This window comes from Erinaceus europaeus, chromosome 1 (genome assembly GCF_950295315.1).
Source record: "Erinaceus europaeus chromosome 1, mEriEur2.1, whole genome shotgun sequence".
NCBI classification, from domain to species: domain Eukaryota; kingdom Metazoa; phylum Chordata; class Mammalia; order Eulipotyphla; family Erinaceidae; genus Erinaceus; species Erinaceus europaeus.
Genome location: NC_080162.1, coordinates 210,046,049 through 210,073,796, shown reverse-complemented (window position 1 = coordinate 210,073,796; position 27,748 = coordinate 210,046,049). Strand labels below are relative to the sequence as shown.

The window sequence follows — 27,748 nt, the reverse complement described above, 5'->3', positions numbered from 1 at the left end:
ACTGGGGGCTGTAACCCGGGTCCTTGCTCACTGTGATGTGAGCACTTAACAGGTGCACCAGCGCCTGACCCCAATAAGCCGTGTTCTCAGCAAGGGTCAAGTCTTGATTTCGATCAGCCAGTGGGCAGGCCAGCTGGGCACACCTGCTCCCACAGTTCTGTGCGCAGGAGGGAGAGGAAGGCTGAGTGCTCCAGGCGCCAGGCACTGCTGCTGACCGAGGCTCCTGGCCGAGGCTGCTGACCGAGGCTCCTGGCCGAGGCTGCTGACCGAAGTCCTGACCGAGGCTGCTGACCGAGGCTGCTGACCGAGGCTCCTGACCGAGGCTGCTGACCGAGGCTCCTGGCCGAGGCTGCTGACCGAAGTCCTGGCTGAGGCTGCTGACCGAGGCTCCTGACCAAGGCTGCTGACCGAAGTCCTGACCGAGGCTGCTGACCGAGGCTGCTGACCGAGGCTCCTGACCGAGGCTCCTGACCGAGGCTCCCGGTCGAGGCTCCCAGCCGAGGCTGCTGACCGAAGTCCTGGCTGAGGCTGCTGACCGAGGCTCCTGACCGAGGTTTCTGACCCAGGCTTCTAGACGACGGTGGGCAAAACAATGACTTGTTCTCGGGCTCTGCGTCCTGGGCCTCTCTGGCAGACCACCAGGCGTGGTCAGCAGCCAGAAAGTGGTGAGTCTGGGCTTGGAATCCAGGGCCATCTGCGCCCCACTCAGGGTGCTTCCAGGCCACTGGGGGAGGCTGGGAAGGCACAGAGGGAAATGAGGCGGGAGGGCCGGGTGGTGGCGCACCTGTTGAGCACACGGGTTACAGTGCGCAAGGACCCAGGTTCGAGCCCCTGGTCCCCACCTGCAGGGGGAAGCTTCAGGAGTGGTGAAGCAGGGCTGCAGGGGTCTCTCTGTCTCTCCCCCTCTGTTTCCTCCTCTCCTCTCAATTTCTCTCTGTCACTATCCAATAAATAAATAAAGATAATATAAAATTATTTAAGTGGGGTAGATAGCATGATGATTATGCAGAGACTCTCCTGCCTGACGCTGCACAGTCCTGGGTTCAGTCCCCGACACCACCATAAACCAGAGCTGAGCAGTGCTCTGGTAAAAATCAATCAATCAATAAAATTACTTTTAAAACAAGAAAAAAGGAAAGGAAGTGGGGCCTGTTGAGAGCTGGAAGAAGCGGGTTTCCATCTCAGCGCAGCAGCACCACCTGCAGGATCCCAGGGGAACTGCATTTCTGGCCCGTGGAGAGACACAGACAGATGGACTCTCAGGCTGAGACGGGGAGAAACCATACTCACAGTGTTGGTGACAGCAGAGCTGAACTTCTGCCCTTACGTTCCTCTCACCTTTCTGATTTTCATTCTCCTGCCTTTTCAATGATCTGTTTACTTATTTTTAATATAAAGTCAGAGACGAGAGCTCTGCTTGTCTCTGGTGTATGGTGGTGCTGGGGATTGAACCTGGGACTTCAGGGTCTCAGGCATGAGGGTCTTTCCACGAGCACTATGCTCTCTCCAGCCCGGGGCTAATTCAAGATGTGCTGATGTTCTGTTTGGGATTCTGCTCCTATTTCAGATAAACGCTTCTTATCCAAGAGCAATACTGACTCACTACACAAACATATTGTTTCTTCAGCCCCTAGGAGTCTCAGTTGCATTTCTTTAAAAAAACATTTATTTATTATTGGGCTCCTGTCCTTGTCCCTGCAGCTAAGAGGTGCTGTGGCCTCTGGCAGCTATTGGTCCCTGGGCTGTGTGCCTTGGACACCTTGTGCCCAGATGGACCGTCACTAAGGCTGCCCAGGGTCTGCTAGGCCATCCCCAAGCTGCCTCCTGCTCACATCTCACTCCCCAGGGGCTCCCAACGGGGACCCCTATGTAGGATTCACCCCACTTTCTGTGTACCACTTCCTGTGTGCCCAGCACCAAGCCCCTCTGGGGAGCAAACTGGGACCCTGCCCTCACCAGCTCACTGCTGCGCAGCAGACAGACACACTCACAGGAGACGCTGGGTAGTTTAATGAGCATCTCACTAAGGGGAGTGGGGGTTGTATGTTCCTGTGGGAGGGGAGCTTCTCTGGGTGGAGGGAGCATGTCTGTCAGTCAGGGGTGAATAGAATGCAGTCTGGCAAGGGGGCAAGTGTGGACTCTGGGTGGGGGCAGGTGGCTGAGCGGGTACCAGTAAGAGTGTCTCAGATGTGAAAGAGGATGTGGACAGCCTGGAGACTGACGTGACTTATGTAATGCCTGCCTTGCCAGGAAGCCCAGCCCCTGGAGGCTCTGCTGGCCCAGGGCTTAGGTCCAGGTGGGGTCGGTAGGAGACGGAGCCAGGAGCAGGGTGACGTGGTCACTGCCTGCCTGGGTCTGCAGCTGCCAGCTGCGTGCCAATCTCAGGCTTCTGCCAGGATTCCTGCCTTCTGACTGCTCTCCCTCTCCCCTCTCCGTTACCCCTGCCATGACATCCTTATCTGCCAAGGTCTCCTTCCAAGACTCTCTGCTCCTTGGGGCGTGAGCTGGACCTCTAGAATACTGCTTACAGCCAACTGTTCCTTTATTTAAAAAAAAAATCAGGTTTGTCACCAAAGAAGTGAAAGACTTGTATACTGAAAATTATGAGTCACTACTCAAGGAAACTGAAAAAGACACAAAGAAGTGGAAAGATATTCCATGTTCATGGGCTGGAAGAATTAACATAATCAAAATGAATATACTACCCACAGCCATCTACAAATTGAATGCTATCCCCATCAAGATCCCAAACACATTTTTAGGAGAATAGAAAAAAATGCTACAAATGTTTATCTGGAACCAGAAAAGACCTAGAATTATCAAAACAATCTTGAGTAGAAAGAACAGAACTGGAGGCATCACACTCCCAGATCTCAAACTGTATTATAGGGCCATTGTCATCAAAACTGCTTGGTACTGGAACATGAATAGACACACTGACCAGTGGAATAGGATTGAGAGCCCAGACGTAAGGCCCCATACCTATGGACATCTAATCTCTGACAAAGGAGCCCAGACTATTAAATGGGGAAAGGTGAGTCTCTTCAACAAATGGTGTTGGAAAAAATGGGTTGAAACATGCAGAGGAATGAAACTAAACCACTATATTTCATCAAACACAAGAGTAAATTCCAAGTGGATCAAGGACTTGGATGTTAAACCAGAAACTGTCAGATACTTAGAGGAAAATTTTGGCAGAACACTTTTCCGTATAAATTTTAAAGACCTCTTCAATGAACCAAATCCAATTATAAAGAAGACTAAAACAAGCATAAACCTATGGGACCACATCAAGTTAAAAAGCTTCTGCACAGCAAAATAAAACACTACCCAAACCAAGAGACCCCTCACAGAATGGGAGAAGATCTTTCCATGCCACACATCAGATAAGAGGCTGATGACCAGAATGTATAAAGAGCTTGCCAAATTAACTCAACAACATGGAAACCAATAACCCTATCCAAAAATGGAGGGAGGACATGGACAGAATATTCACCACAGAAGAGATCCAAAAGGCTGAGAAACACATGAAAAAATGCTCCAAGTCTCTGATTGTCAGAGAAATGCAAATAAAGACAACAATGAGAGACCACTTCACTCCTGTGAGAATATCACACATCAGAAAAGGTAACAGCAGCAACAAATGCTGGAGAGGCTGTGGGGTCAAAGGAACCCTCCTGCACTGCTGGTGGGAATGTCAATGGGTCCAACCCCTGTGGAGAACAGTCTGGAGAACTCTCAGAAGGCTAGAAATGGACCTGCCCTATGATCCTGCAATTCCTCTCCTGGGGATAAATCCTAAGGAACCCAACACACCCATCCAAAAAGATCTGTGTACACATATGTTCTTGGCAGCACAATTTGTAATAGCCAAAACCTGGAAGCAACCCAGGTGTCCAACAACAGATGAGTGGCTGAGCAAGTTGTGGTACATATACACAATGGAATACTACTCAGCTGTAAAAAATGGTGACTTCACCGTTTTCAACTGATCTTGGATGGACCTTGAAAAAATTCATGTTAAGTGAAATAAGTCAGAAACAGAAGGATGAATATGGGATGATCTCACTCTCAGGCAGAAGTTGAAAAACAAGATCAGAAGAGAGAACACAAGTCGAACCTGAACTGGAATTGGCGTATCGCACCAAAGTAAAAGGCTCTGGGATAGGTGGGTGGGGGGAGGATACAGGTCCAAAGTGGATGACAGAGGACCTAGTGGGGGTTGTATTGTTGTGTGGAAAACTGGGAAATGTTATGTATGGACAAACTATTGTATTTACTGTCGAATGTGAAACATTAATTCCCCAATAAAGAAATTTTTTAAAAATTCAGGTTTATTTATTTATGAAAGGGAGAAAGAGAGACCAAGAACCAAAGCATCTGTGGTGTATATGACACCAGGGCTCAGACTTGTGGCCTCCGCTGTGTCTCCTGGCGGCCTGCGTTTCTTTCACTCATTTCCTACTTTGGGGCATCTGGTGTGTCCACCCTCTGACAGTTTTTTATTATGATCTAACAATGATTAGTAAAATTGAAAGATCACAGTTCCACACAGCTCCCACCACCAGAGCTCCCTGTCCCTCCCCTCCATTGGAAGCTCCCCTGTTCTTTATCCCTCTGGGAGCAGGGACCCAAATCCTTTATGGGGAGCAGAAGGTGGAGTTCTGGCTTCTGTCACTGCTTCTCCACTGGACATGGGCAGGTGGATCCACACCCCAGCCTGTTTCTTTTCTTTTCTTTTCTTTTCTTTTCTTTTCTTTTCTTTTCTTTTCTTTTCTTTTCCTTTCTTTTCTTTTCCTCTTTCTTTCTAAGTTTTTAAAATATTTATTTATTCCCTTTTGTTGCCTTGTTGTTTTATTGATGTAGTTATTATTGTTGTCGTCGTTGTTGGATAGGACAGAGAGAAATGGAGAGAGGAAAGGAAGACAGCAGACCTGCTTCACCACCTGTGAAGTGACTCCCCTGCACGTGGGGAGCCGGGGGCTCGAACCGGGATCCTTAGGCCAGTCCTTGAGCCTTGTGCCACATGCGCTTAACCCTCTGCGCTACTGCCCTACTCCCCTTTTTTTATTTTTAATTATTGATTTAGTATTGATTTACAAAACTTCAAGATATCAGGGGTATAACTCCACACCATCCCACCAGCAGAGCTCTGTGTCCCCACTCCCTCCATGGGAGCTACAGCCGTTCTCCTAAGGTTGCAGATGTGGGCTGACTATTCTTTCTACAGCTGTCTATTTCTTCTTCCTCTTTCTGGGGGTTTGGTTGCCACTGATCTCTGTGAACTTTATTGTGATGCAGAGAGCATAGAAAAGGTCTCACAATCCACAGCAGGATGCCAGGTCCTTGAAGAACAGCCCATCTTTCACTCTTATCTCCGTCATAGCATCCACACATCTAGTATCTCTTGGGAAGTGAGGAAGCCCAGGCGTGGGGCACCGTGTTCTCCTAGAAAGAGACTCTCAGACCAGCAGTTTCCCTCAGTGAGTGGAGGAAAGTCCTGTGGCAGGCAGCCAGGGTGCTGGGCCGCCAAGGACAATGTGCAGGGCCTTTGTGAGGGCGGCTGTCCTTGGAGCAACACGGGCTCTGGGCCTACGTGTTCCTCTCAGGTCAGGTGCACGCTGGAGTCCCAAAACCCCTGGCATCAGAATGCCTAGTGCTGGGGCCAGGTACTGGGATTAAAAGTACAAATGCAGGAAGGGTGGCACATTGGCTACTATGTGCAAGGACCCGGGTTCAAGCCCCTGGCCTCCACCTCCGTGTGTGTATGGGGTGGGGTGTATCCTATGAGCAGTGGAACAGCCCTGCAGGCGTCTGTCTGCTTCTCTGTAGGTCCTTCTGTACCTGTGTTTACAGTATGGATGTGAATTGCACATTCGTACTCCAGTATGCTCGATGAGCTGTTTCTTCAAAGCAGTCTTTAACTAGAAATGTCACTTAAAATACTAAGTAAAGTGCATATTTCATCTGTCTTCTCCCTAGCAGGAGTCGTACCTGGTACGAGAACATCACAGACCACACAGGTTCCTGTGCTATGTGTGAAATGGATGCGGGCCCTGGCTCAGATTGTGGGGTTGACAGCTAAATTCTTGGTTTTGAGCTTTTTAAATATAATTTTTTATTAGTGAATTAATAATGATTAACAAGACTCTAAGATCACAGGGGTACAATTCCACACAGTTCCCACCACCAGAGCTCCCTGTCCCATCCCCTCCATTGAAGCTTCCTTGTTCTTTATCCTCTGGGAGCAGGGACCCAAATTCTTTATGGGGAGCGGAAGGTGGGAGTTCTGGCTTCTGTCATTGCTTCTCCACTGGACATGGGTGTTGGCAGGAGGACCCACAGCCCCAGCCTGTGTCTGTCTGTCCCTAGTGGGGCAGGGCTCTGGGGAGGGGAGGCTCCAGGACACATGGGTAAGGCCGTCTGCCCAGGGAGGTCTGGATGGCGTCATGGTAGCATCTGAAACTGGGTGGCTGAAAGGCAGTAAGATATAAAGTAGGAAAAATTGTTTAATAAACAGGAAACCTGGAGGTCGGGCGGTAGCACAGCGGGTTAAGTGCACATGGCGCAAGCGAAGCGTAAGGACAGGCGGAAGGGTCTCAGTTTGGCGACATCAATAACAACAATAATAACTACAACAACAATAAAAAACAAGGACAACAGAAAGGGAAAATAAATAAATACATATTTAAAAAAATATAAAAATAAAAGTAAACAGGAACCCAAAGATAGGAACAGAGCAGATGGAACTAGGGGTCTTTGTGTGGGAAGAAACCAGGAAGTCTATTTGAGGTCTATTCCCAGGGGCCCATGGCTTTTAAACTCTTAACTGAGCTCATGGAGTGAGGGCCATGGGGTGTGGGTGTGTGAGGGGTACTGGGACTGATAGCTGGCCAGGGTGAAATAACGCCTAGTCTCCAAGTTCTGGAAGCCTGCCCCAGCTCTGTAGTCTGCTTTCCCAGACACTGCCTATGTGTTTCACAAATGGCAGCTTGCTCTGACCTCCCTCCTTTCTTTCTCTCTCACTCCCTCTCTCTCTCTTTTTTCCATTTCTTTCTTTCTTTCTTTCTTTCTTTCTTTCTTTCTTTCTTTCTCTCATTCTTTCTAGTAGATCTTCCATTTATATAGCACAATAGCAAACATGATTACATTTTTATTGCATATTTAGGAATGAAACAACCAAATAAAAACCCATGCCCACAACAAGCTAAGATCTTAGATGTGGAGGAAATTGCTTCTTACCTTCTAGAACTGGGTGCAGTGGGGACTCAGCATTTGCTTACACTCTAAATATATCTGCGGTAATGAATGACTCATAAGTTCTAAGGATTTGAGTTTCTTTTAACAAATTTTTAATCAGTGATTTAATAATGATTAACAAGATTGTAAGATGACACTGGTACAATTCCACCAGGCTGGAGTGGTAGAAAACTGGAAGAGTCAACAAATGACCTTGGGTGGTGAAGATAATTTTCTGGTCTTTTTTTTTTTTTTTTTTAATCTGTGTTTTAAACAGGGTGCTTTGTAAATATATACTGATCTTATAATGTTCGTATTTAAAGTTTTGAGTATACTTTTCTAAATTTTTCAATCTTGACTTTATCTTTGGATATGCACATTATACTTAACGTGCTTAAAAAATATATGATGTGCTCACCACTTTCAGCCACCCAGCTGCATATGCTACCATGACGCCATCCGGACCTCCCTGGGCAGACGGCCTCACCCATGTGTCCTAGAACCTCCCCTCCCCAGAGCCCTGTCCCACTAGGGAAAGACAGACATAGGCTGGGGGTGTGGATCCACCTGCCAACACCCATGTCCAGTGGAGAAGCAGTTGCAGAAGCCAGAACTCCCACCTTCTGCTCCCCATAAAGAATTTGGGTCCAGACTCCCAGAGGGGGAGAAATGTCAGGGGAAGATGACCTGAACTCCAGCTCTTCAGGACCTGGAACATTTGTGACAAGGAACCTTTGTTTTTATGCCACCACTGAGAGAAGATGAGTCTGAAAAACACCAGAGGAAGTCATGCACTGTTTCTGTTATCTGAGAAAGAAGAAGAAAAATAAAAGGACACTCAGTAATTGTAATCAGTGTAGCTTAGAAAGGAAATAAAGGCAGGGCTTAGAAGTGAATGAAAAGATACATATCTATATATCTATATAGATATAGATATATAGAGATATGTATTTCACCCATAGCTATGGCCTTAGGAGAAGTATGCTGATCACCATTGGTGGAGTATGAGGACACAGGACTTTGGTGGTGAGAGTGGTGTGGGAGTGTACCTGCTACCTTAGAATCCTGTGTTGGTCATTACGCCAGGTCCCCTGCATTGCTTGATGCTGTGGTCTATTTATATAATCACTGTTTTGCCTGAGACCCGCCCTGCCTGCAGGGTATTGGTTTAATCCCATTGGTTAGTGTTGGGTAGTATGCCACCTCCCCCTGGCTTCTGCTTAACCATATGCCTATATAGGGATTTACTGATCCAAAGCTTTGGTCTATTTACATAAATCACTTTTACATTTACATAAAGCACTCCAGGGCATTGGTGGTTCAGTGATAGGATTCTCGCCTGTTCCGCCCCCTCCTTGTCACACTCTGATTTTCACCAGTCACTTTTCTCTCCACCCTCTCTATATCACATCCTGTTTCCACCCTACTTGGAGAGTATAAAAACAGTTGCTCTTCTGATTAAAGACACCTGGAAATTGCTTTCCGGCTCCGAGAGTTCCAGAGTGTATCTCCTGTGGAAGTTGGTGCGGCACGAGTTCCTGATCCCTCTCCCACGCAGCAGCCTAGATCGGCTCCAGTTGAGTTCTCTCCAACCCAGAGAGCACTAGCTCGGGAAGAAGCACCCTCAGGCTATCCCGGCATCTGGCGCCCGGAACAGGGACACGTAAGCAGCAGATTTATAAGAAGGTGGCATACTACCCAACAGGTTAGAACCTTTGCAACAGCTGCTATGGAAGCTTTCTACTGTCAGGCTCCTTTTTTGCTCCACCCCCTTTCCTTTTCCCACTTGCCACGTCCGGTTAAAGAGATATATAAAAGGCATTGTATCTGATCAATAAAAAAAATTGCATTACGTTCCCGGTCAGCCACGAGGTCCAGAGTCTCTCTCTCCTGCCTGGCAATCTTGTAAATCACTATGAAATCACCCATAAGAAATAAGAACATAACAAAAACATATGACAAGTACACTGCTTGTACACATTATTCTTTTCTTAAATTTTAAAAAATATTTATTTATTCTTTTTAATTGACCTTGTTGTAGTTATTATTGTTGTTATTATTGATATTGTCATTGTTGGGTAGGACAGAGAGAAATGGAGAGAGGAGGGGAAGACAGAGGGAGAGAGAGACAGACACCTGCAGACCTGCTTCACCGCCTGTGAAGCGACTCCCCTGCAGGTGAGGAGCCAGGGGCTCGAACCTGGATCCTTACACTGGTCTTTGTGCTTTGTGCCACCTGTGCTTAACCTGCTGCGCTACCACCTGACTCCCTACACATACTATACTTAGATATTGTTAAGAAGTGTTTATTTAAGGTGACAAGGACTGATGTGTCAGAACACTTTCAGTCACTAAAAATGAGATGTTTAATCTATGTCTTTGCTCCTAGGAAGACTGAAATAGAACATGCCAGCCTATTTGAGATTTCTAAGTGAAATATTTCAGTGGGAGCTGCGTTAAGTTTTTTTTTAGATGTTTTTATTGAGAGAGAGGGAGAGGGATAAAGGGAGAGGGAGAGAGAGAGACAGTACATAACATTACTTGGCTTTGGAACAGGGCGGGGGGTGCATGCATGAAAGGCCTGCAGTTGTAACCAATAGGCTTTCTAGAATTTTGATGAGCATTGTTATCAGGTAATTAGGAGTTTACCCGGAAAGTTCTACTATGAGCATCCACACACCCACGTGGATGAAAAGTAACTGTACCGGCAAGTCTGGAGTCAAAGAAGCAGCTCTGGGAGGCTTCTCCTCCAGCCAGCACTGGGAAAGCTCTTGTTAGTAACAACTAAATTCAGGAGCAAGTCATTAATCAGTAGGTCCTAAAGCTTAAACCAAGATGAAATGGAAACTGTAGTGTTAAAACTACACTGCTCTCACTAAAATAACCGTTAGTATTGTGCTGGGGTGCCGCGGACCACCACAGTGGATGAGCAGCAGGAGGGTCAGGGGTCTTGAAGGCAACCTCCCAGGTGGGTCAGGAGTTGGCGTGAGGGAGAACAGATAGACACCACACTCTATTGGAGGGTGAATCTGAACTCATTTTAATAGTGAAACTGCATTAGCTTTTATACTTTTTTCAGGTTACATTCAGGTTGCCTAAACAATCAGCTTAGTCTTGTGGCTTTGGCAGGCTACATGTCACTCCCCTATAACTGTAAAGAATGGGTAAAGTGGGAGTCAGGCTGTAGCGCAGCGGGTTAAGCCCAGGTGGCGCAAAGCACAAGGACCGGCATAAGGATCCCGGTTTGAACCCCGGCTCTCCACCTGCAGGGGAGTCACTTCACAGGCGGTGAAGCAGGTCTGCAGGTGTCTATCTTTCTCTCCTCCTCTCTGTCTTCCCCTCCTCTCTCCATTTCTCTCTGTCCTATCCAACAACGACAACAAGAATAATAACTACAACAATAAAACAAGGGCAACAAAAGGGAATAAATAAATAAAATAAACATTAAAAAAAAGAATGGGTAAAGAATGGTACAATGCTTAGTATCGTTCTGTTCTCAGGGGAGGTCATACCCAGAATTGTTTTTGACTTTTGCGGAGGGCTGTTTCTATCATTAATCTTCTATGGGGGGCACATGGATCTTTGCCTAGTCGTGGACCACTGCTCATCTAGATCTGGTACAGTTTAACTATTAATCTTTCTTTGTTGCAATACGTCAACTTGTACCTGGGAGGCCTCAATCTCTGTATTCTTTCTTTGAGGGGCACGTCATAACGTGACTTCTTTTGTCCATCTATGCTGACCCACCTTCCCCACTTTCATAATGTAACTTTCAAATATGCCCCTGTGTAAGGGAGAGGGGCTGCTTCTGACTCTCCATTCCCACCAGGCACTGCCAAAGCGCTATTAATCAATTGTGACAGTATAATTATTTGTAGCAATAACGGGGGGAGAATGCGTCGACCCATTCTCGTCCTCCTGCCCAGCTTCCTTGAAGTCTGAATGCAGGTCCAGAGGAGATGACCCTGTCAGGATCCCTGGTGATCGTGACAGGGTGGTGCATTTCCCTCTTTTTTATTTAGTTTAAAGTGGTGGAATTTGGTTTGGAGCTGTCTGATGGATCTGGAGAGGAGCTTGAAGAGGACTGGAAGAATAACCAGAACAATTACTAGTATGAAAACATTGCCTCCCAGTGATATGAGAATATGTAGCCAATTAATAGGGTTGAGAGATGTTAAGCCCTCTTTTAGAGATTGGGAAAATTCTCAAACATCGGGGGTATCTAGGGAGGAAGCGCTTATGGCGCTAATCTGGGCCTGAAGGGTATCAATGTCATGGGAAATATCAACATGGGTTTATTGTTAGAGACAGTATGTACCCAATATGTATCAGAGGAGCCAAGGCCTTTATCTCTCTGGGTTGTCTTGCAACTGGGGTTGTCTGTGGTTGTCAAGGGTAAGAGGAGTAGCTGAGCCACCTGTTGACCTTTAGTAATGGCAGCGACCCCATATGGGGAGGAGATCATGAGCTTAATTTCTCTTGTATAATCATGAACAACAATGTCGGGGTGATCTCAAGCCTCAGCTTCTCCATCCTTTCTGTCAATTTTCATAAGTCTCGGCATCTTCAGGCATTTTGTCTTCTTCTCCTCCGTTTGTTGGACAGACCTCTCTGGTGGCCAGCGGGCTTCATTATCTGTACGGGAGAAAACACAAACATGCCCTCGTCCCCATATGAGGATGGGATCTGGTCTTTTCCAGGACCCTGATGGGGTCTTTCCATTTAACCAGTGCATATCTACTGTTAGTTGTAGTTTTTTAGAACCTATCACTGGGAGATTTTCTTTGTGTGTCCAAATTTAAAATATTAATGATAAAGAGTGCTCTATTAAGAATGTTGTGTGGAGTCTGTGGTCTTGTCTTTGAGGAGGACCCATCAGTAAAGACTACTAAGGCTGTTGGAGTCAGCTGAGATTTTGTTATCTTTGGAAAAACATAAAAACATTATTAAGTCACATAAACTGAAATTGGGCTACATGTCGGGAATTTTTTATTTTAATAAAGCTTTTCGCCATATGAAAGGCTGGTTCTTTATGTGAAGGCTTGTCATGGTTGTAGTCTTTTATTTGTGACCAGCAAGACATACACAAGGCCAGGAAAAATATTAAAATTGATAATCTAATGACTTAGAATTTGTTTAAATATATTTATATAATTTTAGAAGGCCTTTTTTAATAATAAAATGATTATCATCTTTGTAGTATAATTTTAAAATCACTTAAACAATTTAAGCATATTATTAGAACTTAGTTTAATGTTGGGATCATAGTGTTTTACTCATTATAAAAGTCATATATGTTTAAAATAATCTTTTACTTTTATACCCTCTTATAATGACATCTTTAGACTAACTTTGTTTATTAAGGATTTATCAAATATTAAACTTTTTATCAGATCAGAAACATATGTATCAACTTAACTTATAAAGAATAGACTTTTGACACTGTCTTGAAATAAATTAGATATTTTTAAATGTGGAAAGATATATAGAGTGGTACCAGAACAAAAGCTTTAGGCATGAAATTTATCAGCATAACCATTGACAAGTTATTTTTTGTTTATCTAGGTTTATTTTATTTTTTTAAATGAGAAGGTACTTGACAACTTTATATATATATCAATAATATCTCTTTTAGTCTTTTGTCACACTCAGTTAAAATTGAGACACACCCTAAGTGTGTGATATTTTAAAAGGCTCTGTTTTAATTTTAAAGAAAGTAAATCTAAAGTCTAGCTTATTTAACCTTATCTATCAATCTCTGAATGTCAGGATCTTTAAACCAAATTTAACTAAAGTATATTGATTTTTTAAATTAATTTTACTTTAAACTTTAAACAAACTCTAGTTACTTAAAGAGTCAACACACATCTGTGACAGTGCTTCTCAGAAGATTTACAGTGCCAAACAAATAACAAATTTTGTTGTGGACTAATTTTCACAGAAATAGTTTCACAGGGCATTATGGGGGCCCTCCATAATGTCCCAGAACCTCTCTGACTTAAAACCATACATATAATTTTTATTTTAATTTGGAGATGAAGAATTGTCATGTTGACACTTTTAAGAAGTTAGTCAATTTAAATACTTAGGCTTTTACTTTAAATATTTATTTTTACACTACCACATAAGAACTGTGATGTAAACCCTCTTTTGTGGCTCTAAGATTATTTACACTTTTCAACCTTAAAATTAATGTTTCTCAGGCCATAAAGCCAAACTCAAAACACACATATATAAATAATAATAATTACCATTATTATTTAGTAATTATTATTATATTATTATATTATTTTATTATTATATACTAAATTATATCATTATATTGTTATATAATAAATTATATTATTATATTATTTATTATTATATAAATATATTATATGATAAACTATATTATATTATTATCATATTATTTAATAATATATAATTATTCAACAATATATAACTATTGTTCAATAATTATTATTATTTAGTAATTGTTATTATTTTTGTTACTATTTAATGTTTATCATTATTAAATTTAATTATTATAAAATAATTATAATTAATGTATTATTATTATTATTATTATTATTTACCTGTTGTCTATAGGAAAAATATCTGTCAATTTTCTTGATGGCACCATTTGCTTTATTTAGTTTATTTAAGAATTCAGTACAAGTTTTTCTCTGTAGGGCAGCAGCTATAGTTATGTCTTGTAGGAAGGGTGGTTCATATATAATCACTTAAAAAGCCCATTTTTCTTAAAGGTCTGACAAATTAAGGTCTGACAAGTCAGAAGTCAATTGTTTGATAATTATCTGTGTTTCCTCTTTTTGTGGCATGATTTTTAAAACCTGATCTATAAATTTAGACAAAGGTACATAAACATCTTCTTGTCTAGCTGACACTTTTTTAAACAAGAGAGTACTTTTTGTGGCACAGATGGGAATTTAAATGGGAGAATATTTCTGTGTAAAGACAAGCATATCTTTGCCCCAATGTTAGTAGAACACCTGATCTTTTCTATTTGTCTATCAGCAAACCTTTCTATTTAATCAGGGGGTTTTTAATGGTGATTTTTTGGCCCCAGTGATGAGAAACTGAAGCAAAGGCTGGAAAGGAATTTTTGTGGCTTTTTTTTTTCTTTCACTCTCTCTCTCTCATGGGGGTGTGGTGGAGAAGGCAGTGGCAGTGGCCAAGGTATGTGAGCCTAACTCTCCAAAAGAACTAATTAAAGTTTGACAAGTAGAATGTGTGCTCTCAAAAGCCAATTATTTGATAATAATTTTTGTAGTCTTTTTAAATAGGGAGTTATCCCAGAAACAACTATATGGGAAGTAGTACGTCGCTGTGAAAGTGAAAGTAACTTATGAGTAAGGTCTAAAAAATCTCTTAACAAGTTTTAAAGTAAAAAGGTTTTAACTGGAACATTTTTTGGTCTATATCAGACATAAAACTCTCTTAATTTTTTTTTTAACCTAGTCTTCCCCATATTTCAATATATAAAGTTTTTTCTCAGGGAAACCAGGGGCACACCAGAGAGAAACTTAAAAAAAAACTAATTAAATCTCTCTCTCTCTCTCTTTTTTTAATGGACCATAGTAATCTTTTATTGCATCTCCTACTCTTTTTTACCTCTAGTGATAGTGTTCCTTCTTCTGGGAACCATGGACTTAGCATTTCTTAATAAATGTTAGGAATTGCTTCAGCTGTTTGTGGGGGTACCTTGATTCTTCGTCTTAGCAGCATCTGCTGGAGGACCAAGAGGAAGAGCCCTTCATTCTTTGAGCCCTCCCGCCCCGTTACCTTCCCGCTTCCTATGAGACCGCTACTTCCAGTGGCGGGGCTGCAGTCCCCTTAACCTGCGGGGTCCTATCCTGACCTAAATTTCTTAATAGTTCAGATTGCTATCTTACCTGGGTGGTCTTCCTTCAAGTCCCTGTTCGGGTGCCACCTGCCACGGACCACCACAGTGGATGAGCAGCAGGAGGGTCAGGGGTCTTGAAGGCAACCTCCCTGGTGGGTCAGGAGTCGGCGAGGGAGAACAGATAGACACCACACTCTATTGGAGGGTGAATCTGGACTCATTTAAATAGTGAAACTGCATTAGCTTTTATACCTTTTTCAGGTTACATTCAGGTTGCCTAAACAATCAGCTCAGTCTTGTGCCTTTTGCAGGCTACATGTTACTCCCCTATTTCTGTAAAGAATGGTGCAATGCTTAGTATCGTTCTGTTCTCAGGGGAGGTCATACCCAGAATTGTTTTTGACTTTTGCGGAGGGATATTTCTATCATTAATCTTCTATGGGGGGCACACAGATCTTTGCCTAGTCGTGGACCACTGCTCATCTAGGTCTGGTACAGTTTAACTATTAATCTTTCTTTGTTTCAATACGTCAACTTGTACCTGGGAGGCCTCAATCTCTGTATTGTTTCTATGAGGGGCAGGTCATAACATGACTTGTTTTGTCCGTCTATGCTGACCCACCTTCCCCACTTTCATAATGTAACTTTCAAATATGTCCCTGTGTAAGGGAGAGGGGGTGCTTCTGACTCTCCATTCCCACCAGGCACTGCCAAAGCATTATTAATCAATTGTGACAGTATAATTGTTTGTAGCAATAACGGGGGGAGAATGCGTCGACCCATTCTCGTCCTCCTGCCCAGCTTCCTTGAAGTCTGAATGCAGGTCCAGAGGAGATGACCCTGTCAAGAACCCTGGTGAACTTTGATGGGGTGCCGCACTGGGGGGAACAGACTCTCCTGCCTGAGGCTCTGAGGTCTCAGGTTCAATCCTCAGTACCACCAGTAGCCAGAACTGAGCAGGGCTCTGATCTTTCTCTCTCTCTGTGTATCTTTTTCTCTCACTCAGAATACATAAATAAAATATTTTAAAAATAACTTATTATCTATCAGGAAAGCAAAAATTATACTTAATTGTTGCTAAATAAAATAAAGGCTGTTCTTTTTTTTTCCCCACTAGGGTGATTGTTGGGGCTTAGTGAACATTTTTTTCAATTTTTTTTAATTTGACATGACAGAGAGCAATGGGGGGAAGGGGAAGATAGAGAGAGAACAGTAGAGACAGCTGCAGCCCTGCCTCTCCACAGCTCCCGAAGGTTTGGCCCGCAGGTGGGGACCAGGGTAGCATGTGTGGTGCCAAACCTTGCTCCTGCTAAGACGACTTAAGTCACCTTTGTTTCAGAGTTTCAAGTTGATATTTTGATGTGTGTTTAATTAAATACAAGGAAATGGAAACAGGTGTTGGTGTTGAGTCCTTGTCGGGTGATGGACTGGAAAGACCTGAGGGACCCTGGCTCATGCCGATAGGGACAGTTCTTTGAGTGGGCTTAGGACTCACTGAGGCGAGGCGACATGCTGAGGTCTGCATGGTTCTCCATAGCCAACCAGTCTATCTGCCCTCTGTCTTTCTCACTGCGCAAGGACAGAGCTATGACCTGGAACAGCTCCTCAAGGCCTTGAGAGAGTGGGCAACATTGCTTAGAGCCCGACCTACTTGTGGAGGCTTCTTTCTCAGCAATGCTACAGTCCTGCTGCCATTTCCTGGGCTCCACAGCCCAGTAAGATCCCTTGGGAGTGCAGCTAAGGAAGTCACCTGGGGCTGTACTGTCACCATGCAGCCTGGGTGTTCTGGGAGTGCAGGTAAGGAAGCCACCTGGGGGTTGTGCTATCACCTGTGCAGCCTGGGTGCTCTGGGAGTGCAGGTAAGGAAGCCACCTGGGGTCTGTGCTGTCACCTGTGCAGCCTGGGTGCTCTGGGAGTGCAGCTAAGGAAGCCACCTGGGGCTGTGCTGTCACCATGCAGCCTGGGTGCTCTGGGAGTGCAGGTAAGGAAGCCACCTGGGGCTGTGCTGTCACCATGCAGCCTGGGTTCTCTGGGAGTGCAGGTAAGGAAGCCACCTGGGGCTGTGCTGTCACCATGCAGCCTGGGTTCTCTGGGAGTGCAGGTAAGGAAGCCACCTGGGGCTGTGCTGTCACCATGCAGCCTGGGTGCTCTGGGAGTGCAGGTAAGGAAGGCACCTGGGGCTGTGCTGTCACCTGTGCAGCCTGGGTTCTCTGGGAGTGCAGGTAAGGAAGCCACCTGGGGGCTGTGCTGTCACCTGTGCAGCCTGGGTGCTCTGGGAGTGCAGGTAAGGAAGCCACCTGGGGCTGTGCTGTCACCATGCAGCCTGGGTGCTCTGGGAGTGCAGGTAAGGAAGCCACCTGGGGGCTGTGCTGTCACCTGTGAGGCCAGGCTGTCCCCCCCTCACTGTAAGCAGCCTTGGTGCAGGGACATTCCCCTCCTCTCTCTCCCTCTTACAGTGACTGTGGCAACAAAACCAGATCTGGATTTCACCTCAGAACTCAGGACTCTGTGTACTTGGCCTTGGAGTTGACGTCCTCAGAGGTGACATGTCTGGGATCGCTCTCTGCCCTGACCAGCCTTCTAATCCTGTTCGCAACTGGACGCCATCTTCCCAGACAGCACCTTTAGTCCACCTGAGTCTAACTGTCAGGCTCAGGCAGAAATAACCTGTCATAAAGTAGACTTCTGGCTTCCTCTAGCAGGCCGTGTCATCTGCTCTGCTCCTGCCTTGGGCTCCGGCTTAGGCAACAAGTTGTTCTCTAAGTCACCGCCTGGGAAGGGCTGAGGCAAAGTCCCTGTTTGGAGGGAGAGCACACGGCAGATCCAGCGGGCAGAAGAGGACGGTGAGGAGGCTGGGCCAGGCTGCAGTGGCTGCAGGAGGAGCTAGACAACTCTCCCCTTGGACGTGCGCTCAGAAGTGGCACTGTCTCTGGGGCCCAGGAGGGAAGCCAAGATGGCCCCCGCAGATGGGGAGACTTGGTGACTGAGCCTTGGCCCAAGGTGGGAGCTGACCAGATCTGAGAAATAAAGTCATGTAAGTCTCAGAGAGGGCGAGACTTCAGGCTCTAGTTTTATTTTTATTGGTGATTTAATTAACAAGATTGTAAGATAACAAGGGTATAACTCCACACAGGTCCCACCAACCAGAGTTCTGTGTCCCATCCTTTCCACTGGAAGCTCCCTACCACCAAGTAGTCCTTCTCTTGCCAATGTTTGTGTCAGGTCGGACCTGACTAAGGGTGAGGGGGGCAGGGTGGCCTGAGTCCCTTGACTGGACCTGACTAAGGGTGAGGGGAGCAGGGTGGCCTGAGTCCCTTGACTGGACCTGACTAAGGGGTGAGGGGGGCAGGGTGGCCTGAGTCCCCTGACTGGACCTTGTTGTTTTCGATGGGTTATGTTGTTTTCGCCGGGCTGGCTTCACGGGCGGGTAACAGACCACCAGGGACTCATGGTTGAGCTGTAGGCAGTATCTCTTTATTCATGCAGGATGCAGCACAATCTAAGACTAGCTAAGCTGAACTCAAGTATCCTAAAACTCACAATGCTGTATTTATATATACTTGCCAAGTAGGGTGGAAACAGGATGTGACATAGAGAGGGTGGAGAGAAAAGTGACTGGTGAAAATCAGAGTGTGACAAGGAGGGGGCAGAGCAGGTGAGAATCCTATCACTGAACCACCAATGCCCTGGAGGGAGTGCTTTATGTAAATGTAAAAGTGATTTACATAAATAGACCAAAGCTTTGAATGGGATTAAATCTATCCCTATACAGGCATATGGTTAAGCAGAAGCCAGGGGGAGCTGGCATACTATCCAACAGGACCTGATTAAGGGTGAGGGGGGCAGGGTGGCCTGAGTCCCCTGACTGGACCTGACTAAGGGTGAGGGGGGCAGGGATGGCCTGAGTCCCCTGACTGGACCTGACTAAGGGTGAGGGGAGCAGGGTGGCCTGAGTCCCCTGACTGGACCTGACTCAGGGTGAGGGGGGCAGGGATGGCCTGAGTCCCCTGACTGGACCTGACTCAGGGTGAGGGGGGCAGGGATGGCCTGAGTCCCCTGACTGGACCTGACTAAGGGGTGAGGGGAGCAGGGTGGCCTGAGTCCCCTGACTGGACCTGACTAAGGGTGAGGGGGGCAGGGATGGCCTGAGTCCCCTGACTGGACCTGACTAAGGGTGAGGGGGGCAGGGATGGTCTGAGTCCCCTGGCTGGACCTGACTAAGGGTGAGGGGAGCAGGGGGGCCTGAGTCCCCTGACTTGACCTGACTAAGGGTGAGGGGGGCAGGGATGGTCTGAGTCCCCTGGCTGGACCTGACTAAGGGTGAGGGGAGCAGGGGGGCCTGAGTCCCCTGACTGGACCTGACTCAGGGTGAGGGGGGCAGGGATGGCCTGAGTCCCCTGACTGGACCTGACTAAGGGGTGAGGGGAGCAGGGTGGCCTGAGTCCCCTGACTGGACCTGACTAAGGGTGAGGGGGGCAGGGATGGCCTGAGTCCCCTGACTGGACCTGACTAAGGGTGAGGGGGGCAGGGATGGTCTGAGTCCCCTGGCTGGACCTGACTAAGGGTGAGGGGAGCAGGGGGGCCTGAGTCCCCTGACTTGACCTGACTAAGGGTGAGGGGGGCAGGGATGGTCTGAGTCCCCTGGCTGGACCTGACTAAGGGTGAGGGGAGCAGGGGGGCCTGAGTCCCCTGACTGGACCTGACTAAGGGTGAGGGGGGCAGGGATGGCCTGAGTCCCCTGACTGGACCTGACTAAGGGTGAGGGGGCCAGGGATGGCCTGAGTCCCCTGACTGGACCTGACTAAGGGTGAGGGGGGCAGGGATGGCCTGAGTCCCCTGACTGGACCTGACTAAGGGTGAGGGGGGCAGGGGGGCCTGAGTCCCCTGACTGGACCTGACTAAGGGTGAGGGGGGCAGGGATGGCCTGAGTCCCCTGACTGGACCTGACTAAGGGTGAGGGGGCCAGGGATGGCCTGAGTCCCCTGACTGGACCTGACTAAGGGTGAGGGGGGCAGGGATGGCCTGAGTCCCCTGACTGGACCTGACTAAGGGTGAGGGGGGCAGGGATGGTCTGAGTCCCCTGGCTGGACCTGACTAAGGGTGAGGGGAGCAGGGGGGCCTGAGTCCCCTGACTGGACCTGACTAAGGGTGAGGGGCCAGGGGGCCTGAGTCCCCTGACTGGACCTGACTAAGGGTGAGGGGAGCAGGGGGGCCTGAGTCCCCTATTGTCTCTGCTTCTGCTGTTTGGCTCCGAGAGTCCACTAGCCAGGTGCTGATAATAACCAGCAGACTCCGACCCACCCTGGAACTCGTGTGCACTGTGGAGAGATGCCGTGTGCAGCTTCCGAGAATGGATTTTCTGTCACTGTGCAGAGACCCCATCCTGACTGACACCAGCAGCAACGGTCAAGCAGCTGGACAGGGGCGTGAGCTCACTGGGTCCCCTCAGGGCCTCTCCGCTGGGCCTGCGCGGGAGGCTGGTTTCTTGCCCTCGCAGGCATGGTGCCAGGGGCTGGTGCTGAAGCGGGCACTGGGTGCCCAGGACGTGGCTGGCCGTGGGCCCTGGCGGCGTGCACAGAGTGACTAAGGCCTGGAGCGCAAGGTCCGGGTGGTGGTGCCCCGGCTGGGCGCGTGTTTCGGTGCACAAACCCTGGCCCAGCTGCAGGGAAGCCTGGAGAGTGGTGAGGCCGGCAGGTCTCTGTGGACTGTCCCCCAGGGTCTGCACCCACACACCCGATCCGCTGCTCCAAGTGGCCTCCTTTCCCTTTTTGTCTGTCTCCTTTTTAAAAACAATATTTATTGATTCCCTTTTGTTGCCCTTGTTGTTTTATTGTTGTTGTAATTATTGTTGTGGTTATAGATGTCGTTGTTGTCAGATAGGACAGAGAGAAATGGAGAGAGGAGGGGAAGACAGAGAGGGGGAGAGAAAGACAGACACCTGCAGACCTGCTTCACCGCCTGTGAAGTGACTCCCCTGCAGGTGGGGAGCTGGGGGCTCGAACCGGGATCCTTATGCAGGTCCTTGTGCTTTGCACTGCCTGCACTTAACTCGCTGCACTACTGCCCGACTCCCCTCTTTCTTCTTTTGATGAGGCTGAGAAATAGAAGGGAGGCGGGCAGGGAGAAGCAGAGACACCCACCGCGCTGCACCAGCCATCACGAGGCTTCCCCTCCACACCTGCGGGATGAGAACGGAGCTTGAACCCAGACCCTTGGGTGCGACCTGCCTCTAATCTCAGCAAGCTGAGCCCAGGCCCTTTAAACCATGCGGAGGGTATGAAAGAAGGTAGTTCAAAGAACAGCTAGGACCTGAATTCTAACTTCCTCTCTACAGAATAAAGAAGTAATACTGAGCAGTGGAAATGTGGCTGGAGAGCGGTTTGGCGCTGAGAGCACGAAAGCTGGCACAGAAAGTACGGATTTCAGTGGCAGGGCAGGAGGAAGAATACCAGAGCGAGGAAGCGAAACTCTCTGGTCTCCTTGATCTGAGACTTCTTGCTTTCACCAACAAGCAGGCACTCTCTCCTCCTTCTCAGGCGGGTTGGGGGATGTCCGAGGGGGGAAGGGTTTCTTGTTAAATTTCGGGAGGTAACACAGGCACAGACTCACTTAATCCTTCCTCATGACAACCGTGAGAGGCAGGTGAGCTACCACCATTTTACAGACCATGAATCAGGGCGCAGGTGGGCGCTGAAATGCAACTTCAGACACTCACCCCCATCACGGGCAGGGTGGCCGCTGAGGGGTAGCTTCAAACACTGTGCAGCTACGTAGGAAGTGGCATGAAGGAGACTGGGTCTGGGAGAGGTGTCAGCCAGAGCCCCACCCACCTGCTCCTGCCCACCGGAAGGCCGTCCTGTCAGTGGACTGTCACGCCAGTTAGAATTGGAAAACTTTGAGAAGTGTGAAGCATGTACAAACTACTGTATTTACTGTCAAATGTAAAACATTAATTCCCCAATAAAATTAAAAAAATGAATTAGAAAACTTTTATCAGGGGAGGGGATGGGATACAGAGATCTGGTGGTGGGAATTTTTTATATTTATTTATTTATTCAATTTAGTTGCCCTTATTATTTTATTATTATAGTCATTGTTAGATAGGACAGAGAGAAATGGAGAGAGGAGGGAAAGACAGAGAGGGGGAGAGAAAGACAGACACCTGCAGACCTGCTTCACCGCCTGTGAAGCGACTCCCCTGCAGGTGGGGAGCTGGGGGCTGGAACTGGGATCCTTACACCGATCCTTGCGCTTTGTGCCACCTGCGCTTAACCCGCTGCACTGCCGCCCGACTCCCTAATATTTCCTTTTTATAAATAAAAATAATAAAAAGAAAAGAAAGAACTGGAAAAGAACTGGAAAGCTTTTTGAAAGACAAGTCACAGACTGGTGTGAAGGTTTGCCATTCCTGCCTCCTCAAGTGCAGGCTCTGCTCTGTTGGGTTTTTGCCTCCAGGGTCATCACTGGGGCTTGGTGCCGGCACTACAAATCCACTGCTCCTGGAGGCTGTTTCTCCATCTTATTGGGTAGGAGAGAGAGAGGGAGAGAGAGGGAGAGGGAGAGAGAGAGACCTGCAGACCTGCTTCACCACTAGCGAAGCAACACCCCTGCAGGTGGGGAGCTGGGGGCTCCGACTGGGGTCCTTGCGCTTGGCACTATTTGATCTCAAGCAGGCCGACCACCGCCCAGCCCCCAGCTTTGCTTGTTCTAAGCCTCTGGTGGGAAGGTGTTATACCTTCATTCTACTAATGAAGCAGCTCAGGCCAGGGACTAAACCATAGAGGTGTTTATTATTTTATTTGTTTGTTTGTCACTGGTTCTCCATGGGGCTTTGCCCCTGCATGGTCTGTGTGACGCCTCTCCGTCCCCATCCCCATCTTAACTTGATTTATTTTATTTTATACATGGTGGGAGACACAGAGAGCAGAAAGGTCACCATACCACCCTACAGGGGTGGAGATGCCCGTTCCTCACGGTGCCTCAGGGGCAGTGGGTCTTAGTCCCCAGTGCTTGGGACAGCCAGCTGTGGGTGTGTATCCTTCCTGGTGAGAGCATCTCCTCCCTCACAGAGCCCTGAGTGCCGGGTCTCCTTACTCAAACACCAGCTGTCTTGTTCACCTGTGGCCTCTTCCCACCTCCACCCACTTCTCACCTAGCAGCCTGGGGAAGGTGGGAAGGTGACTTTGTAGGATTTTGTGAACAAGCCCCAAAGCCAAGTCCTTTGAAGTTGATAACAAACAAAAAAATCTTCCTGGAAAGAGAGGAGAAGAGAGGCCTTGGCTCCTCTGAGCCCCAGATTCACACCTCAGGTCCACCCTTCCCTTTCTGTGTGAGCTCAGGATGGTGGGCTGTTGGTATGCTTCTAATTCTGTTTCTAAAAACCCCTTCTGTTTAATTTGGTTTAATCCCCCCTGCTTAACACTGCATTCTATTTACATAACCACTGTATTCTATTTACATAACCACTGCAGGGCATTGGTTCAATCCCCACTGGTTCATGATGTGTTTTTGCTCCACCCCCTCTCCTTGTCACATCCTGATTTTCACCAGTCACTTTTCTCTCCACCCTCTCTGCATTACATCCTGTTTACACCCTACTTGGCAAGTATATATAAAGACAGCATTGTTGGTTTGAGTTTAGTTTAGTCTAGCTTGGTTTAGATTGTGCTGCGTCCTGCATGAATAAAGAGATATTGTGTACAACCCAGCCATGAGTCCCTGGTCGTCTGTCTCCCACTTGTGAAGCTCAGTCCGACATAATGGCGCCCGAACAGGGACTGACATAATGGTGCCTGAAACAGGGACTGGCACCAACGTGGGACCTAACCCACCCATTTCCCAGATAAGTAAACCTGGCTACCCATCTGCTATGGGTTGCCTTTCTACTTATGAAGGGGTTTGCCAAAGCCTCTACTGTTTCATCATGAGACAGTTACTCTGTCTCTGGAACATTTTGCTCTGGGCCACAGTTTGTTGCCCTGACCGGGAACTTTGGTTTCTTATGACCCTAATCATAGAGCTTGGGAGATGCACGGAGATTTTTCCTTGGATTTTCTGGATTCCCTCTCCCATGTTTCCCGAGGAAAAGGACTACATTTTGCTCCAGGCCACAATTTGGTTCTTTATGACCGTGATCGTAGACCTTGGGATATGCATGGAGATTTCCCCTGGGACTTTCTGGACTTCTTCTCACATGTTTCCCATGGAGAAGGACTACTCTAGTTTGAGGAGCATTCTCCAGTACCCTGGCAGTCCCCACGAATGGAGACACATGGTTAGTTCTACTCTCCTGATTGGATTCTTTCTTCAATGGGAAGACACTTTTAAAAATGGGTGCCTGCAATCCTGCAGGAACAGTCAGAAGCACCCTAAATGGAATTTCGAGGAGCTTTTTGGACTAGGACACCCTCCGGGGACTCATGATGCTACATGGTGAGATCTGTTTCATAAGAGAGTGATTTGAATGACTGAATTTTTGTATGACATTGACTTAAAAAAATGCTGGATGCAGCCATGATTTATAGAGACATCCAGAAACAATCCAAAAAATTTTTTTTCCTCCTTTGATTTCTTTTTTTACATCTTGGCATAAATCTGAAATGTTTAATCCTGAAAACTGTATGAGTTATGGGTGGGGCAGATAGTGCAATGATTATGTTAATGATTCTCATGCCTGAGGCTTTTAACCGTGGTTCTTCTGTTTACCTTTCCACATTTTATTGAGTTTAAACTGTTTAAACAACCTTTAAATCATACCAGAAAGAACTTCCAATTATAATGGAGTTATCAGTTATAGTAAACTTTTAATCTGCTACAAGTGTTGTTTGACAAGTAAGTGAATTTCAGCTGTCAAGTCTTCACATGAAAAAGCATCTACTCAAATGGAATTCCTAGAAATCCATTTGGATCCTGTTCTCTGACATCGCCCACAAGATGGAATGACTATAATGCACCCCTGGAAACCAATGATGTGACCTGGCACGACCTGAAGAAACAGATTCACAGACTCCAAAGCTCACTCTCTACAGAAAAGCGGAATTCCGGTGGCCGACATTCCCCATCGAGACAGACGTGCAGTGTTTCATCCCCTGGCATTTTCTTCTGTGGTCATCTACTTTGGACTGACACTTCCATCGGACTTACTGGTACACCTCTTGGACACTTTACACAACTTTACAGCAGTTTCCCTTTACGCTGCTGGGTTTCTCAAAGACTGACCGCACCCAGCTGCCTTGGGACTTTATAGGCCATGTTCCCTCACCTGCAGGCTCTTCTACAAGAGGTAGGAAACTCCCCCTCCTTACTAGGTCATGCCCACAGAGGCATGAAGCGCCCCCAGAGGCTATAGATGTCCCCAGAGGCAAGAAATGCCCTTTCACCTGCTAGGCCTTGCCCTTTGAGGTAGGAAACACTCCCCTTGGCATCACACTGGTTATTGCTGCTCTCCTATTTTGTTCCTCCATGTCATATGCCAGTTCTTTTGAAAACACCTGTGTGATATGTCTGTTCACCCCACACTCCTGATACTACAGCCATTAGTTAAAAAGAAAGGGGGAATTGTTGGTATGCTTCTAATTCTGCTTCTAAAAACCCCTTCTGTTTCATTTGGTTTAATCCCCCCTGCTTAACACTGCATTCTATTTACATAACCACTGTATTCTATTTACATAACCACTGCAGGGCATTGGTTTAATCCCCACTGGTTCCTGATGTCTCTTTGCTCCGCCCCCTCACCTTGTCACACTCTGATTTTCACCAGTCACTTTTCTCTCCACCCTATCTACATCACATCCTGTTTACACCCTACTTGGCAAGTATATATAAAGACAGCATTGTTAGTTTGAGTTTAGTTTAGTCTAGCTTGGCTTAGATTGTGCTGCGTCCTGCATGGATAAAGAGATACTGAGTACAACCCAGCCATGAGTCCCTGGTCATCTGTCTCCTGCTTGTGAAGCCAGACCGACAGTGGGCCAGGATATAGCACACACAGCACCAAGCACAAGTACCAGGGCTCTGGTGCTGGGGGCAAGTCTCACCACTTGGTAGAACAGTGCTACAGGCCTCTCTTTCTTTCTTTCTTTCTTTCTTTCTTTCTTTCTTTCTTTCTTCTTCTCTCTCTCTCTCCTCTCCCTCTCTCCCCTCTCTCTCCCTGTCTGTCTCCCTCTCTCTCTACCCCCCTTTCCCCCCCTCTCTTCCTCTCTCTCCCTCTCTCTCCCCCTCTCCCTTCTCTCTCTCTTTCTCTCCCTCTTTCTCACCCCTCCCCTCTCTCTCCTGCTGGGAAATTGTATAGACGCAGTCACATCTGCCATGTTGTCCCCTCAGGCTATTGCTAGTTCCAGCGAGAGTTAGGACATTCTTGGAGCACCTGTTCCTCCATGTTGTGCCCTCAGGGCATTGTCTATTCCCCTTGATATTTGGAGTGCTTTGATTACTCCTCCTCCTCCTTCCCATTCCCATGAGAGTTGTTATCCTACCCTGGAGTGCTGTGGCTACTCCTCCTCCTTCCCATTCTCGCGAGAGCTACTCCCATAAAAGCCCTTCTTCTTCCGCACCTTTCTCTCTTACCGGCTCTTCACTTCACAGTTTAGACACAGGAAAGATTACTGTGTGAGGTGGCCATTTTTGCTACCTCCACGTGGCCTGTTTCTCTTGCACCCAACTCTGAGGTGCCAGTGCAAATAAAGGGTTGAGTTCCCTTTCTGCTCCAAACCTCCTTTTTCTGCATCCCGCCACCGCAAACGACACTCTCCCTCTCCCTCTCTCTTTCCCTCTCTTTCTCTCCCTCTCTTTCCCTCTCTCTCTTTCCTCCTCTTTCTCTCCCTCTTTCTCCCTCTCTTTTCTCTCCTTCTCTCTCTCCCTCTCTCTCTCTTTCCCTCTCTTTCTCCCTCCCCCTCTCTTTCCCTCTCTCTCCCTCTCTCTCTCCCCCTCCCCCCATTCCTCATGGTGCCTCAGGGGCAGTGGGTCTTAGGCCCCAGTGCTTGGGCACAGCCATCTTCCCCTCTCACTCCCTCTCTCTCTCCCTCTCCCTCCCTCCCTCTCTCCCTCCCTCCCTCCTTCTCCCTCTCCCTCCCTCCCTCCCTCCCTCCCTCCTTCTCTCTCTCTCCCTCTCTCCCTCCTTTTCTCTCTCCCCTTCTCTCCCTCTGTCTCTTTCCCTCTCCCTCTCTCTCCCTCTTTTCCCTTCTCTTTTTCTCCCTCTCTCTCCCTTCCTCTCTCTCTCTCCCTCCTTCTCTCTTTCCCTCCTTCTCTCTCTCCCTCCCTCTATCTTTCCCTTCTTATCTCTCTCCCACCCTCTCTTTCCCTCTCCCTTTTGAGCTGCTGGGCCCAGCCCCCAGCACCAAGTGTGATGCAGGCACTCTGTTCTCTCTCTCAGTCTGTGTCTTGTTAAGGTTCTCCGGGTGGCTGGGAGATGCCACAGAAGCTGCATCAGCTCAGAAGTCCAGTAATTGTGCTGCAGACCTCATCAAAAAGAGAATTAAAATTGTTCCAGATCATGGGGGGAAATTTTTGGTGACGTTCTTTTAAAATATTATTTATTTATTATTGGATAGAGATGAATTGAGAGAGGAGGAGGACAATAGAGGGAGAGAGACATAGAGACCCATGCAGCCCTGCTTTGCCACTCCTGAAGCTTTCCCCCTGCAGGTGCAGACGGGGGCTAGAACC

The 27,748-nt window shown here is 47.3% G+C and overlaps 3 long non-coding RNA genes across 4 annotated transcripts in view; 2 read left to right on the top strand and 1 right to left on the bottom strand.

The window, feature by feature from the left end:
- LOC132541340 (uncharacterized) overlaps positions 1-27,748 on the top strand; it is a 1,018,351-nt gene that overhangs the window by 182,870 nt on the left and 807,733 nt on the right. The window lies entirely within an intron of this gene.
- Positions 537-18,316, top strand: LOC132542092 (uncharacterized). The gene is made up of 3 exons (XR_009553240.1): positions 537-665; positions 17,542-18,119; positions 18,219-18,316. It is a non-coding gene; the product is annotated as an uncharacterized LOC132542092 (long non-coding RNA).
- Positions 6,094-7,321, bottom strand: LOC132542091 (uncharacterized). Its single transcript, XR_009553239.1, has 2 exons — positions 7,243-7,321; positions 6,094-6,473 (listed from the first exon to the last, which is right to left on the bottom strand). It is a non-coding gene; the product is annotated as an uncharacterized LOC132542091 (long non-coding RNA).